The sequence below is a fragment of the Mesoplodon mirus genome (assembly GCF_964341445.2).
Source record: "Mesoplodon mirus genome assembly, chromosome: 9".
Lineage (NCBI taxonomy): Eukaryota > Metazoa > Chordata > Mammalia > Artiodactyla > Ziphiidae > Mesoplodon > Mesoplodon mirus.
This window is the reverse complement of record NC_138985.1, coordinates 40,178,674-40,195,340: the sequence shown is the minus strand read 5'-3', so window position 1 is coordinate 40,195,340 and position 16,667 is coordinate 40,178,674. Positions and strand designations below refer to the sequence as shown.

The 16,667-nt window shown below is 40.6% G+C and overlaps 1 protein-coding gene across 4 annotated transcripts in view; it reads right to left on the bottom strand.

The window, feature by feature from the left end:
• The window catches only part of HYCC1 (hyccin PI4KA lipid kinase complex subunit 1), an 89,670-nt gene extending 80,343 nt beyond the window's left edge, over positions 1-9,327 (bottom strand). Inside the window, exon 1 of one of the 4 annotated variants that reach the window (XM_082631925.1) lies at positions 9,119-9,327. The gene's annotated coding sequence lies outside the window, so the exon portion shown is untranslated. The remainder of the gene's footprint in view (positions 1-9,118) is intronic. The other 3 variants (XM_082631924.1, XM_082631927.1, XM_082631926.1) reach the window with 3 other exon arrangements.
• Between the last annotated feature and the right edge of the window lie 7,340 nt (positions 9,328-16,667).

Genomic DNA, 16,667 nt, shown 5'->3' with positions numbered 1-16,667 from the left:
TCTGAAACTCTACTGAGAAGACTTCACTGACTTCAATATTCTGCTTCTATCACCCATGTAACCCATTCTTCTGATTTTCCATACTTCTCTAACAGTCTATTCGATTTGCACATTTCTACCTTTCATACTTAGTTGATGCATCTCCCCCCACCCATTTCTAAAATACTTCCACCTTCCTCTACATTCCTTTATCCAGACCCACTCAAAGTTTCATAATTTCCCAAAACAGTCTCTCCCTCTTCTCAACTACTAAAGTGTGCACTGCTTTGAGGACTATGTGGTCACTCTGTCCACCACAATAATATCTATGGATTAACAAATCAACAGGAACTTTGACATTTAGATCCAAAGAGGATGTTATGTGCCAGGTCAGACTGGCAGCTTCTTCTGCCCCCTGTTAGTGGAGGTGGGGAGTACAGTCTGTGTATGTTGATTAGAACCAATACCCTAATTGAATTAATTAAATGTTACTTACATCTAAAGGGGAAAAAAAACCAGAGGAGCTCAAAAAGATAGAAACAGAGTTTACAATTGCTTGCCCAACTTAAGCACTTTTAAGGCTTACATTATTCTCTTTAATTTCCAAGCCTGTAAATTCCTCTACAGAAGAGGAATGTATATCTTCCAATATCTGAAACCTCAAATAATTTTCATTGCACAGTTTAAGAACTCACATATAATGTTTTCACTAGGTCTAGTGCAAATAACTGAATGAATGCTTATGCATTTATATGAGAAAGCAACTAATGTTCATCTGCTAATCAAAAGACTCTTTGTTCCAGAAAGCACACACGAAACAAATATCATTTAACATTTACTACTAAAAGGCTACCCTGATGCAAGCTTCAACAGTGACAAATATTTAAACTAGAATGGAAGAGTACTATTTCCAAAGCTCCTTGATGTGTTGCGCTTAACATTCCTTACAAGGTAAAAACAGGATTCAGGAATGCAAGTTGATCTTGAACACCTGACAAATTAAAACATGAATTATATAAAGTGCATTAAATAAATATCATCCCATTCCCATTCCAGTATCTTCTGTCATAACCATACTGGGCTGTATTTATTAAAACAGCAGAAGATACGATATCAAAACAGAACAAACCAGTAATAATTAAGATAGGGTTACCAAAAACTGAAATTAATTGGGCAAAGAGGAAAACACTTAATAAGACACTCAAATAAAATAATTAAGTTTACTTCTCAGTAAGAGAGAATAAGGAAAGAGTCCCGATTAGGAAAAAATTAGGGTACTGATTAAAAATCATGAATCATGGCATCAGATAGGAATTGAGTTTAAACTCTCTCTACCACTAACTCGCTGTTGCTCTTGAACAGGTATCTTAATCTCTCTGAGTCTGTTTCTTTATCTGTAGAATAAGGATAATAATACTTATCTTGCAAAGCTGCGCACAGATAAATGAAATTAACTATGCAAAGTACTTAGAAAGTAGCAGATATTAAAATCTCAACAAGTTGTATTTAATCCAAAAAGACCTAGACATTTTTATAGCTAAACTATTTCAGACCATCAAAGAAGAGATTGCCAGAGCTTATAAAAAGATGGAACACTTCCCTCTCTCTCTCTCTATTTTACAAAGCTAGCATATTCAGAAACCAAAACCTCAAAAAGGTAATACAAAAAGAACACTAGAGATCTTACAGAGCAGCCAAATGTATCTTTAAAGAGGTATGCTATTATCAAGTTGCCTTTATTCCAAAGAGACAAAATTGGTGAAATCCACTAGGAAATCTTCTAATATAATTCATCAACCAATAGGTAAAAGAAGAAAAACCATATAATTATCTCAATATACATTATGAGAGTATGTGATCAAATATATTTTTCCAATTTAACCTCAACTCCAAAAAAGGGGAATAGAAGACTATTTCCTTAACATACTAAAAAAAATTGTCAAAAAGAATACACAACTGTGAAACCCTAAAGGCATTCATTCAAATGAGAAATGAGCCAAAGATGCTCACTATTCACTACTATAATTTAACAATCTTCTAGACATTTCGATCAGTGTAATTTTTTTAAAAAGAAAGGGTTAAATATTGGCAAGAAAACAAAATTATCATCATTTACAAAGGCTATAACTGCCTTATTACAAAATCCAATAAAAACTATTAGAATTAAGAATTTTGTAAAATAACCAGTTAGAAAACAGTATACACAAGTCACCAACTTTTCTACATTCCACCAGGAAGATGCAATAATCTTTAAAATACATTGAAAAAATACTCCACTCACAATAGCAACAACAAGCTTTAAAATACCAAAAATCAACTTTAAAAATAGGCAGAACCACATAAAGAAAACTACAAAACACCGAGTCATAAAAGATGACTTGAGGAAATTATGAAAATATTGTAAAGATATCACACACAGCTATCTCTAAAAAAATTAGTTTAGAAATTCCAATTGGGTTCTTTCAGGGTCTTAATAAGTTGAATTAGAGGCAATCTGAAAAAAAAATATATGAGAAACGCTGAAAATGTTTTGAAAAAGATAATAGGAATTCACACAACCTTATAGTAAGATACATTAAAAAGTTATTAATAATTAGAACTGTTTGGAGTTACTGGAGCAAAAAATATAGCCCAATGAAGCAGAATAGAAAACCTAGAAAAAAATCATGAATTGGTATATAAAAAGGACAGCATTTAAAACCTCTGGGGAAAGATAATTATTCAATAAATGGTATTAAAATAATTGACTTGCCACTCTACCTCAAAATACATTCCAAATAGATTAAAGATGTAAACGTTTTTTAAAACTCTGAAAGTAATATAAGGAAATAGAGGTAATTACTTAAATAATTTGGGAATGCAAGAAGGCTTTCCTAAGCAGGCAGATACCATAAAAGAAAAATGTGATAGATTTAACTACACTAAATGTTAAAAATCGGTTTAAAAAGAAAGAATTCACACCAAAAACAAAATTAGGATGCAAATGACAAACTGGAGAAATTATTTGCATTGTAATTTGACCAACTTCTAATAGTTTTATATACAAAGAGCTCTCATAACTCAGTTTTTAAAAGTTTCCATATCATATCTTTATATCATAATAAACAAAGTACAGTAATAGATAATTCACAAAAAATACAAATATTTAAAGTAACTAATAACCAATGAAACAAAAAAATTTATAGAAGATACAACTCTTCATATCAAAATGGCAGATTTTGGGCCTCCCTGGTGGCGCAGTGGTTGAGAGTCCGCCTGCCGATGCAGGGGATGCGGGTTCGTGCCCCGGTCTGGGAGGATCCCATATGCCGCGGAGCGGCTGGGCCCGTGAGCCATGGCCGCTGGGCCTGCGCGTCCGGAGCCTGTGCTCCGCAACGGGAGAGGCCACAACAGTGAGAGGCCCGCATACCGCAAAAAGAAAAAAAAAAAAAAAAAAAAAAAAGGCAGATTTTTAATACGGAGAGGTTGCTGGCATTCTCAAGCACAATTAACAAAAATGAATATTAATTAAAACTTTCTGGAAGGCAGTCTATTAATATCTATCAAAAATAATTAGGGCCTCCCTGGTGGCGCAGTGGTTGAGAGTCCGCCTGCCGATGCAGGGGATATGGGTTCGTGCCCCGGTCTGGGAGGATCCCATATGCCGCGGAGCGGCTGGGCCCGTGAGCCATGGCCGCTGGGCCTGCGCATCCGGAGCCTGTGCTCCGCAACGGGAGAGGCCACAACAGTGAGAGGCCCGCGTACCGCAAAAAGAAAAAAAATAATAATAATAATAATAATAATAATTAAAATATGATACCTTTTGATTTCAGAATTTGTCTTAAGTAAATAAAGATATGGGCAATGATTAATCCATCAAGAAGCTAACTGCTACATGATTCATTCAAAATTATTGGAAAGAGTTTAAATTTTTAACAATTGAAATGCTGGTTAAATAAATAACAGTAAATCCATACGCTGGAATATTAGCCACACATTTAAAATGATGTTACGTTGTAAAAAAATAATGTTTTATTGACTCGGGTAAGTATTCATTCAATTATGTAAAAGTAAGCTAGAAACAGAACAGCATGAACAACAACAACAGAAAAAGAGCAGTTACAATATGGGGGGCGGGTCTTGTTAAAAAAAAAGAATAAATCCCATTAAAAAGGACCTATAAGGATATTCACCAAAGTGTAAATAATGATTATCAATGGGTGAAGGTATTATAAATGTTATTTATCATTTATGCTTTCCTAAATTTTCCAAATTTCCTACAATTATTACGTATTACATTAGTAATTAAGAAAATAGAATGTTTACAATATTGCTTTGAATATAGTAACAATAGTATCCAAACTCATGTTAACATTGATAGTCCCACTCTTTTAGGCTGCGCCAAAACTAGGGATGCCTACCCTCTCTAGGTCTGATCATACTTTTATACTATAATCACAATGAAAGAAATTTTCAGAACTCTAGGAAACAATCAGACAAAAATTTCCACCCCACCTTTATTTATGCTCAAGTGCAATGTCAAATAATATTTAGATATTAACCATTTGCTTTCAGCCCCCTGCCAAAGGTAAGAAACAAGAGTGAAGAACAAACCCTGGACCTCAGAACCAGTGTGGCTCAGCTTTCGCCTACATCCAAAACCTGAGCCAGAAATTTAAAAAGAAAAGAAAAAGAAAAAGTGGAATGGGGGAGTGGGGTAGGATGGGGGCGTAGAATTACCTTTCTCAGGATACAAAGTGTGGGCCTTTTAATATTTATTTATTTATTTGGTTGCACCAGGTCTTAGTTGTGGCAGGTGGGCTCCTTAGCTGAGGCTCACCAGCTCCTTAGTTGCAGCACGTGCGCTCCTTAGTTGCAGCACGTGGGCTCCTTAGTTGTGGCATGAGAACTCTGAGTTGCGGCATGCATGTGGGATCTAGCTCCCTGACCAGGGATCAAACCCAGGCCCCCTGCATTGCAAGTGTGGAGTCTTATCCACTGTGCCACCAGGGAAGTCCCAAAGTGTGGGCCTTTGACAACTTCTAATCACAACTCTTCTCTGTCTCATTTGGGACACAGAAGGATTTTCTTCTCCAATGTATTTAAAAGGCATATATCCAAAGGGCAAGCAAGCAAGATTTCTTCTGAACAAAAATACTTTAAACAGGAGATTTGTAAATGTTAAATGTTCTCTTTCCACAGTGCAGATATGCAGCCTAACTCTGAGAGGGCCAAATAGATTCTAGCAGTACTTGGCTCTTAACAATAAGCAATAGTCAAACTGTTAATTCCATCTGCTCCCCTCCAAAAAAATGACAAAGCATTACATGGTGGTGTCAGGGGTCTCAGGCTGCATTTAAGGGGTTTTGCTGAGGGGCATTCATTTTCATAATATTAAGATGCTAATTGTTTTTGAGTACTTCAGAGAACTAATCTTGATATTACATGTGACAACATTGATGCTGATAACAACAAAAAAAATACTATCTTTAATATCATATTCTTTGTTAGAGATGTTGCTTCCAGAATTGTCTTCCTTTCCTACCGGTCAAAGCTCTAAGTTCCATCTACTTCTATCTCCTCAGGGACTTAGTTCCAATAGATATCTTTCCTAATCTCTTACTTCTCACTTTCCTTATGCATATAAAAAAATCAAGCATAATATCTCTTCAACCCATAGCCCTCTGCAGCAGTTTCAACTATGGCTATAGAATTACCTAGGGAGCTTTAAAATATCTATGCAACTAATCTATAGTAACAAAAAGTACATCAGTGGTTTCGGGGGATGAGAGAGAGAGATTACAAAGGGGCACTAGGAAACTTTTGGAGGTGATTTTGATTGTGGTGATGGTTTAATGAGTATAAACACATGTTAAACACTGAACTGCACACTTTAACTATGTGTAGTTTATTATTTGCCAATTATACTTCAATAAAGCTATTGAAATAAATACGGATGTCTGGGTCCTGTCCCACTCCCCAAATTGGTATAAGAGTTCCCCCTTGAAATCGGGATTCTTAAAAGCTCCCCCAGAAGATTGTAAATGTGTAGGTAAGATTGAGAACCACTGCTCTATAGCTGTCATTCTCTCCCTTCCTCAGTTTTCTTAAAATGCCTCAGGCAAGCATGTCTACTTTATCATCATCCATTCTTTCTCAATCTTCTGAAGACTAGTTTCTGAACCACCACTCAGCTAAATCTGTACTTGTCAGTCACCTATGGACTCCTGACAAATTCACTGGTCCCTGAAGTCTCTCATTTGACACCTCTTTAAAGAATTCGAAATTGTTGACCCATTCCCTCTCTATTTGAAAATTTCTCCTCCCTTGGCATCCCTCTTGAAGTTCTTCCTACCTTTCTAACCACTGCTCCTCTCTTTCACACTATTCTTCCACCTATCTGCTTTTTATTTGTCTGTTCTCTGACTGCTGCTTTCATTATGCTAAAGACTCCCAATCTGAGTCATTCCAACATACCCAAGTCAACGCAGCTTCTTCAATTCAACCTCCACTCTTCCCTCTATTCCTGATTTCCTTTACAAGTTTCACATCCTAGATCCAAACATCTATCTACAGCTTCACCTGAACATTCCACAGCTTTCTCAAATTCAAAAATATCCAAAACAGAATTTGTCATCTTCCCTCCATCTATGTGTTCCTCATTTCCAATCAATGGAACCAAATCAAATCCTCAGTCTTGCTTCCTCCTCCTTTCTTTCCCAAGGTGACAGCATCTATCAGATTCTACCTCACTCTGGCAGAGTGAGGATCCAAAACACAGATCCATTAAGCAGTTTCTTACCCATCACTTTCAGCGCAACCCCCTTGGCCAAGGATACAAGGCCCTGGTCTGGCCCTCTACCACCCTCGCTGTTCTCATCTTCCACCATTTCCCCATCTCACCCCTGCATTCAAGTCACATCAACGTTGCTGGCTTCGGACTTGTCACTGACAATGACTTCTCTAAACTACCAGGGTTTCTCATGCCTCCTTGCTTTCTCACTGACTATATTTATATTCTCTTCTTGGAAAGTTATTCACTTACATCCTGCACTTGGCAAAATTATGTCATACTTTAAAACTCTACTGTGTGCCCCCGACTTTATATACATCCAAGCTGAGTTAGCCATCTCCTACCCTGCTCCCTTACTATACTAGGCATACCTCTATTCACACTTATCAGAGGGTATTATAATTGTTACTTTACTTATCTGTCTTGTATATTACACAGTAAATTCCTTGATGACAAGAGTTATGACATTTATTTCTGTATCCCTAGCACCTATTCAGGCTGGGATAGTGCAAATTTTATGTTTGACATAATTTCCATTATTTACAAAATGTAAACTTGATAACCCCCCAAAATGGTCTTGATACTAACATTTTTTAAAGATTTCTTAATATTCATTATAAAATAAATATCAGACAACAGGATCCTGAGTAAAATAGTTGACTACGAGATATATTTAAACTCTGACTGTCAAAACAACACCACTCTAAAAATGCAACCAAGAGCAGATTTCATAAAACAGGAACACAACAAAGAAAGGAAGCATAGCAGGGATAACACACTGGCCTAGCCAATGCCTCATCTGGCTATCCATACCCTGTTAATGCTGATAACTAAGAGGGTTTATAATCCCTCTATGGTTATAACTATAGTAAATCAAAAAAGGATAAATACACCAAATCCAGAGTTTATTTTCTAAAACAGGTGATGATTTTCTCCCTTGCAACTTTGTTGAAATGAATTATTAGAATAACTGACTTTGAAGCTACTATTGGCCAACCAAGCATATCCTACATATTTTTTTTTCTTTCTTTCTTGCCTGCACTTCAAAAATATGGTGCTTTGGACTTAAAATGTATTAACCTAAAGAAAAAAATGCTTCGAAATTGGGGGCCGGGGGCGGGGCGGTGATCTATGGATGTTAGGAGAATATTCTTATGGAAAACAAGCCTCCCAGGACTATCACATTGACTCAAGGTTAGACCAATATTTATGACTTTATGCAGATAAGATTTTAAAAGCTGAAAATTTCAAACTGTAAAATGATACACGAACCAAAGAGGTGTCATACCTGCCCCCAAAACTACTGGCTGACACAAAGGACAAATAATTTGCCAAAGGACAGCCTGGCCCGACTGCCAGTAGTACGGTCTCTGAGATAAGCAGAAGCTGCCAGCGGAATAAACTCCCCCTACCTGAAGAGAGTGTGATAGTGTATTTAACAGAGAACCGATTCTGCAGAGTACGAAAGCACCAGGGTAAAATTAAAAATTATCAGGACTGTCTAAACTCTGAGGGTACAACGCACACATTTGCACACCGAAGGGCGGATACCCAGTTTTGTCAAAGTGTGCAAACTTCGGCGGGTCTTTCAATGCAACAATTTTCAGACAAAACCCTGACGATTCTCGAGTATGTTAGAATCATCCTAAGGAGAGGACTAACTCTTAGTAAGAAGAGGGCAAGGGCTGAAGAAGAGATCTCCGGTGTAAATAACCAAGGAGGGAATCGTGGCTGCTTTGTGAATCTGTCCGACCGGGGGGGGGCGGGGCGGGGAGGGGGGAACCGAGGCGAATGCAGCTTTCAAAGACGAGGGGGGCGACAGTGACCGTTTTGGCCATTAGACTGAACGGATAGCGGCAGTCTCGCTGAACTGGCAAGCCGGAGTAGGAGGGGTGGGAGGGGTAGGAGAGGTCAGGCCGGAGCATCAGCCGCGGCGGGGGTGGCGGGGTCCCACCCCAGGCCAGCCCCGCCGAGGGGCGGCGGGTCGGGCCGAGGCGGCTACACCCCGGTCACGCCCGGAGGTCGGAGGGCTCCTGGCCGGGGAAGGAGAAAGACCCGAGTCCGCGCGCACAAAGCTGCCGCCGCCGCCCAGGCAGCAGGCGGGCTGCGCCCAACTTCTGGGCGAGAAGCCGCCGGCCGCAGCCCACCATCCGGTCCCGCTCCCCAGACCTCCAGGCGCCCAGCACCGTCTCGCGCCCAACCGTGGCGCCTCGCGCGGGAGCCGTTACCTCCAACGAAGCCGCCGCCCCGGGGACAAACTCCCGGTGCCCTCCCCGCCGCCGCCTCGCCCCAGCTCCTCCCTGACAAAAAAGTTATCGGTCGCCGGCCACCCTGGGGGCCCGGCGCGGTTCGCTCGGCCGGACTCACCAGAGCGGCTCTCCAAGCTCCACCTCCAGAACCTCGACTTGTCTGGTTTGCAGCGACAGCGACGGCTGCTGCTCTGGTTTCTCCCGAGTAAGCAGCACCACCTGCCCCCCTTCTTCCTAGCAGAACGGGTCCCCGCGAGCCATCTTCCCCCTCAGCTCACTGACTGGACAACCCAGCCCTGAGAGCCGCCACTGCCGCCAGCTACCCTGACGGGCAACGCCAGGGACCCGTCCCCAGGCAGCCAACCGCCACCGCCCCACGCCAGCTCGGCCTATCGCCGCTCGCTGGGGCGGGACCAGAGCAACTTCTCCACCAATGAGAATCTTACTTTGCTGGGCCTGGGGCGGAGCCATGAGGTGGGAGGGAGGGCGACTTGGTGGGCGCGGTCTGAGCAGTAGGCGTGGTCGGGGCACCCAAGGGGAGATGATTGACTAAGATTGCGGCAACAACTAGGCGATAGTGATCAGAGAAGGTCTCTTGGACTCAGCCATTAGGATTTACAGCCCTCCCAGAAGAAAATAAGCCTTTCGGAATGCTGTTAACCGTAATCACAGAAGAGAAATTAATTGATATCTTAATTTCTTGGTCAGGAGGATTTACTTCCCAGTAATTCGAGTCACCAGAATTTCTCAAAATTTTATCAAATCCTCGGAGGGGAGAAAAAAATGTACGTTTTGCAAAATGGTAATAAAAACTCTTCTCACCTTATATCATTGCTTTTGGCCTTAGTCTGGAAAAAGTCAAACAATTCCACAATATCCGTTCCATGAGCTGTTTTGTTTTGTTTTGTTTTGTTTTTCTTCATCTTCCTTCCCTACTCTTCTCCCAAATACACACTAAATATTTTATGTAACGACTTGAACCTGAGCACATCTGAACTATTTCCTACATACAGTTCCTCTGTTTCGACCTTGTCGATTCCTCCTACCATATCCCTCGCAAGTCCAATCAGAATTGATTAGAAGAAAAATGAACCTTCAACCTGGAAGACAGGAAGCCACTTTAGTTTTATAAGAAAGGGGAAGGACTTCTCCTAAAGCACCAAGATCTTTTCAAACATAGCACACACATAAATAACAAGCAAAAAGTAACAAAATTTATTACTTGATATTGAAAGGGCATCAAGCAAACAACTTCAGGTAATCATTAGGGTAGATCTATAGAACAATCAGGATCCCCCATCCAAGAGTATAGACAGATTTATAAGTAAATAATAACAAAATATGGTGATAAGGGCAACAGAGCTAGGTTCAATGAGCCAGAGGAACACAGAAGAAGAAATTATTGTGTTTAGGAGAGTCAGGGAACTTCACAAGGAAGGTGATATTTGAGTTGGATCTTTTTTTTTTTTTTTTTTTTTTTTTTTTGGCCGTACGCGGGCCTCTCACTGCTGTGGCTTCTCCCGTTGCGGAGCACAGGCTCTGGACGCACAGACTCAGCGGCCATGGCTCACGGGCCCAGCTGCTCCGCGGCATGTGGGGTCTTCCCGGACCGGGGCACGAACCCATGTCTCCTGCATTGGCAGGCGGACTCTCAACCACTGTGTCACCAGGGAAGCCCCTGAGTTGGATCTTAAAAGGTAGATGGGAGTTTGCCAGAGAAGGAAGTCAAAGGGCATTTCAGGAAGCGGGAACAGCAAGTTCAAAGGCATGAAGTGTGAAAGGGCACTGACTGGGCTGCAGAACACTGAGAAAGTTGGTGGGGCTGAAAGGTATGTAGCCGCCAAAAATTAAGCTAGAGCAAAACACTGAGATGAGATTATAAAGGCCATATGAACTACACTAAGGTATGTAGATGAGCACTGTCCAACAGCGCTTTCTTCAAGGATGAAAATGTTCTATATTCGCGTGTCCAATATGATAGCCACTAGCCACAAGTGGCTATCCAGCGCTTGAAATATGGCATAGTGGAGGAACTCAATTTTTTAATTTGAATTTTAATAACTCCCATATTGGACAGCTCAGGTTTAGACTTTATTCTACAGGCAACGAGGGACTCATAGAAGCTTTTAATCATGTGGACAACCTTAAAGACAGTGTAGAGAGTGCCTGTTCTGTTTGATGAGAATCTTGACAGATCAGACCAGGGTACTGGTGGAGGATTGCAGGATAACTTAGGTCAGCTGAGCCAGAGCCTGGCCAGGGGAAGTGTTTACCTGAAGGAATAGAAACAGGAATATCCAGAGAGTGTGTTGTACTCTAACATCTCAAAGAATGCAAGCAGTCAAAATCCAAGAAATTGAATTCTGCCATCAAGTCCTGACAGAATACGGAGTAGGAGAGTGAGGGGTCAGAGAGGGAAAGAAAGCCAAAAGGTCAGCTGATCAGAAAATAGGGAGAGAGCGAGGGTGAGCAGACCAGTTTTACTGACAATCAGTTTTACTGACAATTAGCCATGTGGGCCACTGATGTGTTGGCCTGATTTAAAGAGCCAGAGATTCCGTTGGCAAGAAGGTCCACTAGGACCAGGGCAAGACCCCAGCAGACATGAAGGGCCAAACCACACCTTCGGAAATGGGAGAAAAGGACAAATACTTATTGACTTCCTGCACTACACAAGACACTCAGCTTGTCAAGGATACAAAGGCATGCCAGAAGCTCACAGTATGGGTCCCTGGGTAACAGGTGAAAAGTAAAGCAAAGTTTAATCATTTATCACAACAATAGAAGAGATAACACAAAGCAGTACATGATTGATTCATTGTTCAGATGATTTTCTAGGCAATAACGGCTGTGTGAGTTCAGAAGAGGGAGCAAGCCCTCCAGTCAAGGATGGTCAGGGAAGGCATCATGGGAGAGGTAAAAACTGAGCCAAGTCTTGAAAAATGGGCAGAAATTTGAATCCGAAAAAAAAAAACATGTGAGAAGGAAACTCTTGGTATGCCTGGAAAAGAAACAGAAGAGGGGAAATATAAGCAATGTACAGAGGACACGGGGAGCCGTATGAGCTGGCCAGACCCTGGCAAGCTAGGTTGGAGATGGATAATAGAGTGCCTTAAAAGCAAACTCAAATGTTCAGGTTCTGTCTGCTTGCCTAGTAGCTTCCTCTCTGTTCCTTAGAGTTACTTGAGATGACTTTCAAAAATATAAATGCCGAAAGCATACCCACGTCAAATAAATCAGAAAATTGGGGGATGGATATAGGGTTTATTTCACAAGCTTCCCAAGTGAATCTAACATACACTCAGGGTTGAGACCAGGGGAATGACATCATAACTTTTTACTAATGCTAAATCAAGACTGTACATAAGATGGATTGAGTGGCGAGAGACTGAAGGCTGTCTATTTATATTCGTATATTTGTTTCCCTTCTGCAAAAAGACAGAAAGCAATTTATTGCCTGACCACTTCCTGTTTTGAAGTGGTGAGATGATATAGAAGGCAATTTGAGTCACCTTCCCTCTAAGTCAGAGTAAAACCAAAACACAAATTTATGTTTTCGGTCCACTCTCCTTTCTATCACAATTTGTGCAAATAAAAATATTTTCCAACAATAACAGCCTGCAGTTAACAGTTACACATAACCATTTGTATCTGAGCAGCAAAGCACCAGGAAAATGCCTGAGAACATTGTTTCAAAAGGGAAATGCTTTTAACCTACTTTATGAAAGTCAGCATACTCCAGACCTTAACTACCCAACTTTGCCAGTCTCCAATATCTGTACGCATAATTCTACATTAACTATTAAAATGTATTTACCTTCTTGCAAATAAGTTGAACATTTTAAAGCGTGAACGTTTTCCCCATGATGTTAAATTTCAGAAACCTAAGAAAAATTTAACTCAAATATATTTCTATTAAATTAACCATAAAACAGCTAGGTAACATGACTATTTTCTTCCAGGTTTACTGAGATAAAATTGACCTATAGCATTGTGTAAGTTTAAGGTGGACAATTTGACAATTTGATATATAGACTGTGAAATAATTACCACAGTAATATTAGTTAACACATCCATCACTTCACATGGTTAACTTTTTTCCTTTTTTCTTTCTTTCTTTCTTTTTTTTTGGGGGGTATTGTTGTTGTGAGAATGTCTAGGATCTACTCTCTTAGCAACTTTCAAGTATACAATACAGTATTGTTAACTGCAGTCAGCACGCCGTACATTACATCCCCAGAACTTATTCATTTTATAACTGGAAATTTGTACCAACATCTCCCCATTTCCCTCCACCTGCAACCCTTGGCAACCACCAATATATTCTTCATTTCTATGTACCATGACTATTTTAAATGACAGAGTCAGGAGAATTTTATCTTGAAAAAAACATGAAGAATACGTTACTTTAGTGGCAAGTATGTTAAAACATATTTTTTTTTAAAAAATTAAAACAAAAAGAGTGTGCCTAAGAGGTCATTCTGTCTGCTGTGCCAGATTCCCCTTCTAAGAGAACCACTCCAGCCAGTGTCCACAGCAGAGGCAATAGCCATGATCTGTGCCGTACAACCCCCTTCCTAGAACCATATAGGCCAAGGGAAGCCAGGCCTAATGATGTGAACACTCCGTCCAAACAGGGATGGTGGTAATTACCTAAACCCATTGTCTTTCAAGAATGTGTACTGGAAATGGTTAGAGAAAATCACTCACGTGGTGGGTGCAGAAGCTAAAAAGTCAGGCAATAGAAGGAAGCCCTGAGAAGCCCCAAGAGGGGCAAGTTATGAGGAAACTGAAGCCATTAGGCAGTGACCAGAGATAAAAAGTAGAAGATGAAGTAATTGGTAACAAAGGAGCAGTAGAAGTAGAGACAGAGTAGAATGAGTCACCATAACAAAGATGGGGATCAATGAAATCCTGCTGTTGAGGGGACAATGAAATAATCCATTTCCTACAGCTGCACTGAATCACACCAGTTTCCAGTGTTTGCGTTCAACATCTGTGAGATCTAACTGCAATTGTTTCCAGAGTCCTATAAGATTCCCATCTGCACCACCTAAGATATTCTAAGTAAATTGTTGTACCTTTCATGCCTACAATAAGTAGACTCCCAGAATCATGCACCAAGTGAAAGAAGCTGGATCAATTGCATTTTGCAAAGTGAATTTTATCCTTCAAGGTTGATTCCATGTTTTTCTAGGAATAACATCCTAGAAAGAAGACAACATTCTCTACATCTTAAAAAAAAAATTCATAAGTTAAAATTAAAATTTCAATATCTTTATAACAGATGTTTTAAGGGAAAAAAACATTTTTTCTCTTAACTTTTAACAGCAGACCCTATCTTGTTCATATTTATAAAAAGCCATATAGATAGGGGGGGAAAGCCTAATGACTAACTGCTACCCTCAAGCCATTAGAAATGAAAAATAGCCACTTATATCTTCTAAGACATTTTATTAACCAGTGTTTTCTAGAAGAATTATTGTTGGGAGAGTCTTGTTTTGCAGGTTTTATAAATCATGTTTTTGAAAAATATTTTATGACATGGGAAAAAGATGAAAAATGGGTACAAAACTGCATACGTGGGACTTCCCTGGTGGCACAGTGGTTAAGAATCTGCCTGCCAATGCAGGGGACACACGTTCAAGCCCTGGTCCAGGGAGATCCCACATACAGCAGAGCAACTAAGGCCGTGTGCCACAACAAGAGAAGCCACCGCAATGAGAAGCCCGCGCACTGCAACGAAGGGTAGCCCCTGCTCACCGCAACTAGAGAAAGCCCACACAGCAACGAAGACCCAACACAGCCAAAAATAAAATACATTTAAAAAATAAAAACATTTTTTTAAAGCAGTAATCTTTAAAAAAAAGAGAGAGAGAGAGAGAGAGAGAGAGGCAGGAAGTGGCACACCTGCAAAGAGTTTTGCCAACCCGTTCACTCTGGTTTGTTACTCTTGGGTTAAGAGAGTCCAATGTATGAATAATACTATTTTTCAATTTTGTTCTCATCTACTTAGTCACCATCACCACACCCTGATTTATGCAAAAAAAAAAATGTTCCAGTGAGCAAATGCAGCATCATCACCAATGTTCAGTAAGGGCAAGCCTGTCACCCATTTCCTCCATCGCCATGTTGAAATGACTCAGTCCTCCATTAAGCTGGTCTTTCTTGATACCCATTATGTCAGCAGAACCAAGGAACACCTTCTGTAGACTTCTCTGTTTACCTGAGGCAAAAACTCAGCACAGGCATGGGACGCATGTCCAGGCTCAGCTCCCCTGTGTCCTTTAAAGGGTGTCATTCCCCAAAAAACCACTACCTCTTTGGGCTGAACCATGGTACTAATCTTTAAAGTCATTCTCGAAGATGTTTTTCAAATTTGAATTACACCAGGAAGAAAAGAAGTCACACTGGTCATCAAAAAATTAGCAGAGATCGGGAATTCCCTGGCAGTCCAGTGGTTAGGACTCTGCACGCTCACTGTCAATGGTCTGGGTTCCATCCCTGGTCAGAGAACTAAGATCCCGAAAGCCTCAGAGCTTGGCCAAAAAAAATTTTTAAAAATCAGCAGAGATTAATTGATCATATCTCTAAGACAGAACAGGGCTTTAGGAAAGACAATGGAGAGGACGGATGCAAGGAATGTAGATATTTGAGCCTGGGACAGTAACTAGGGAGCTCTTTCCCTCTGGAGACCATGGGCAGTAAGATGCTATGGGGAGCTGAGAAGAATCAGGGGGACCCTTGAAGGAAATAAGATACGTTGAAGGGGTCAAGGAGGGGCAGGCTATTTTGACTTGGACCAGTCCTGCCAGCTCTGCAATTGTAATTTTGTTTTAACAGAGGTATAACATACATATAGAAAAACAGAGAAAACAAAAATACGATGACCTCAGTGGATTGTCACAGGTGAACACTGCAACCACTGATCCATGTCAAGAAAAAAAAAATTGACAACAATTCAGAAGCTCCCTTGGGCCTGCTGCCATTCACCACTTGCTCCTTCCTTCCCAAAGATAACCTCTGTTTTGACTCCTATTGCTTTAATGTAGCTATACTTATGAAATTTGATGTAAGTGGAATCATACAGAATATACACTCTTGGGTCTTTTTTTCCTCTACATATTGTTTGCGCATTCCATCCATGTTTCTTTTACTTATAGTTTATTCATTCTCATTGTTATATGGTATTCTACTATATGAATATGTTACAATGTATCTGACAATACTACAGCTGATGGACATTTGGGTGGTTGTCAGAGGAAGCCTATTACAAATAATGCTGCTGTGAGCATTCTTGTACTGCATGGCTCTTAGTGTACATGTATGTGTACTTTTTTTTTTTTTTTTGCGGTACGCAGGCCTGTCACTGTTGTGACCTCTCCCATTGTGGAGCACAGGCTCCAGACGCACAGGCTCAGCGGCCATGGCTCACGGGCCCAGCCTCTCCGCGGCATGTGGGATCTTCCCAGACCAGGGCATGAACCCGTATCCCCTGCATCGGCAGGCGGATTCTCAACCACTGCGCCACCAGGGAAGCCCCATGTATGTGTACTTTTGTGGTATATATCCAGGAGTAGAATTTCTGGTTATAGGGTCAGCTTATGCTCTCCTTTACATGATACTGTCAAATCATTTTCCTAAGTAATTGTATCATTTACATAGTT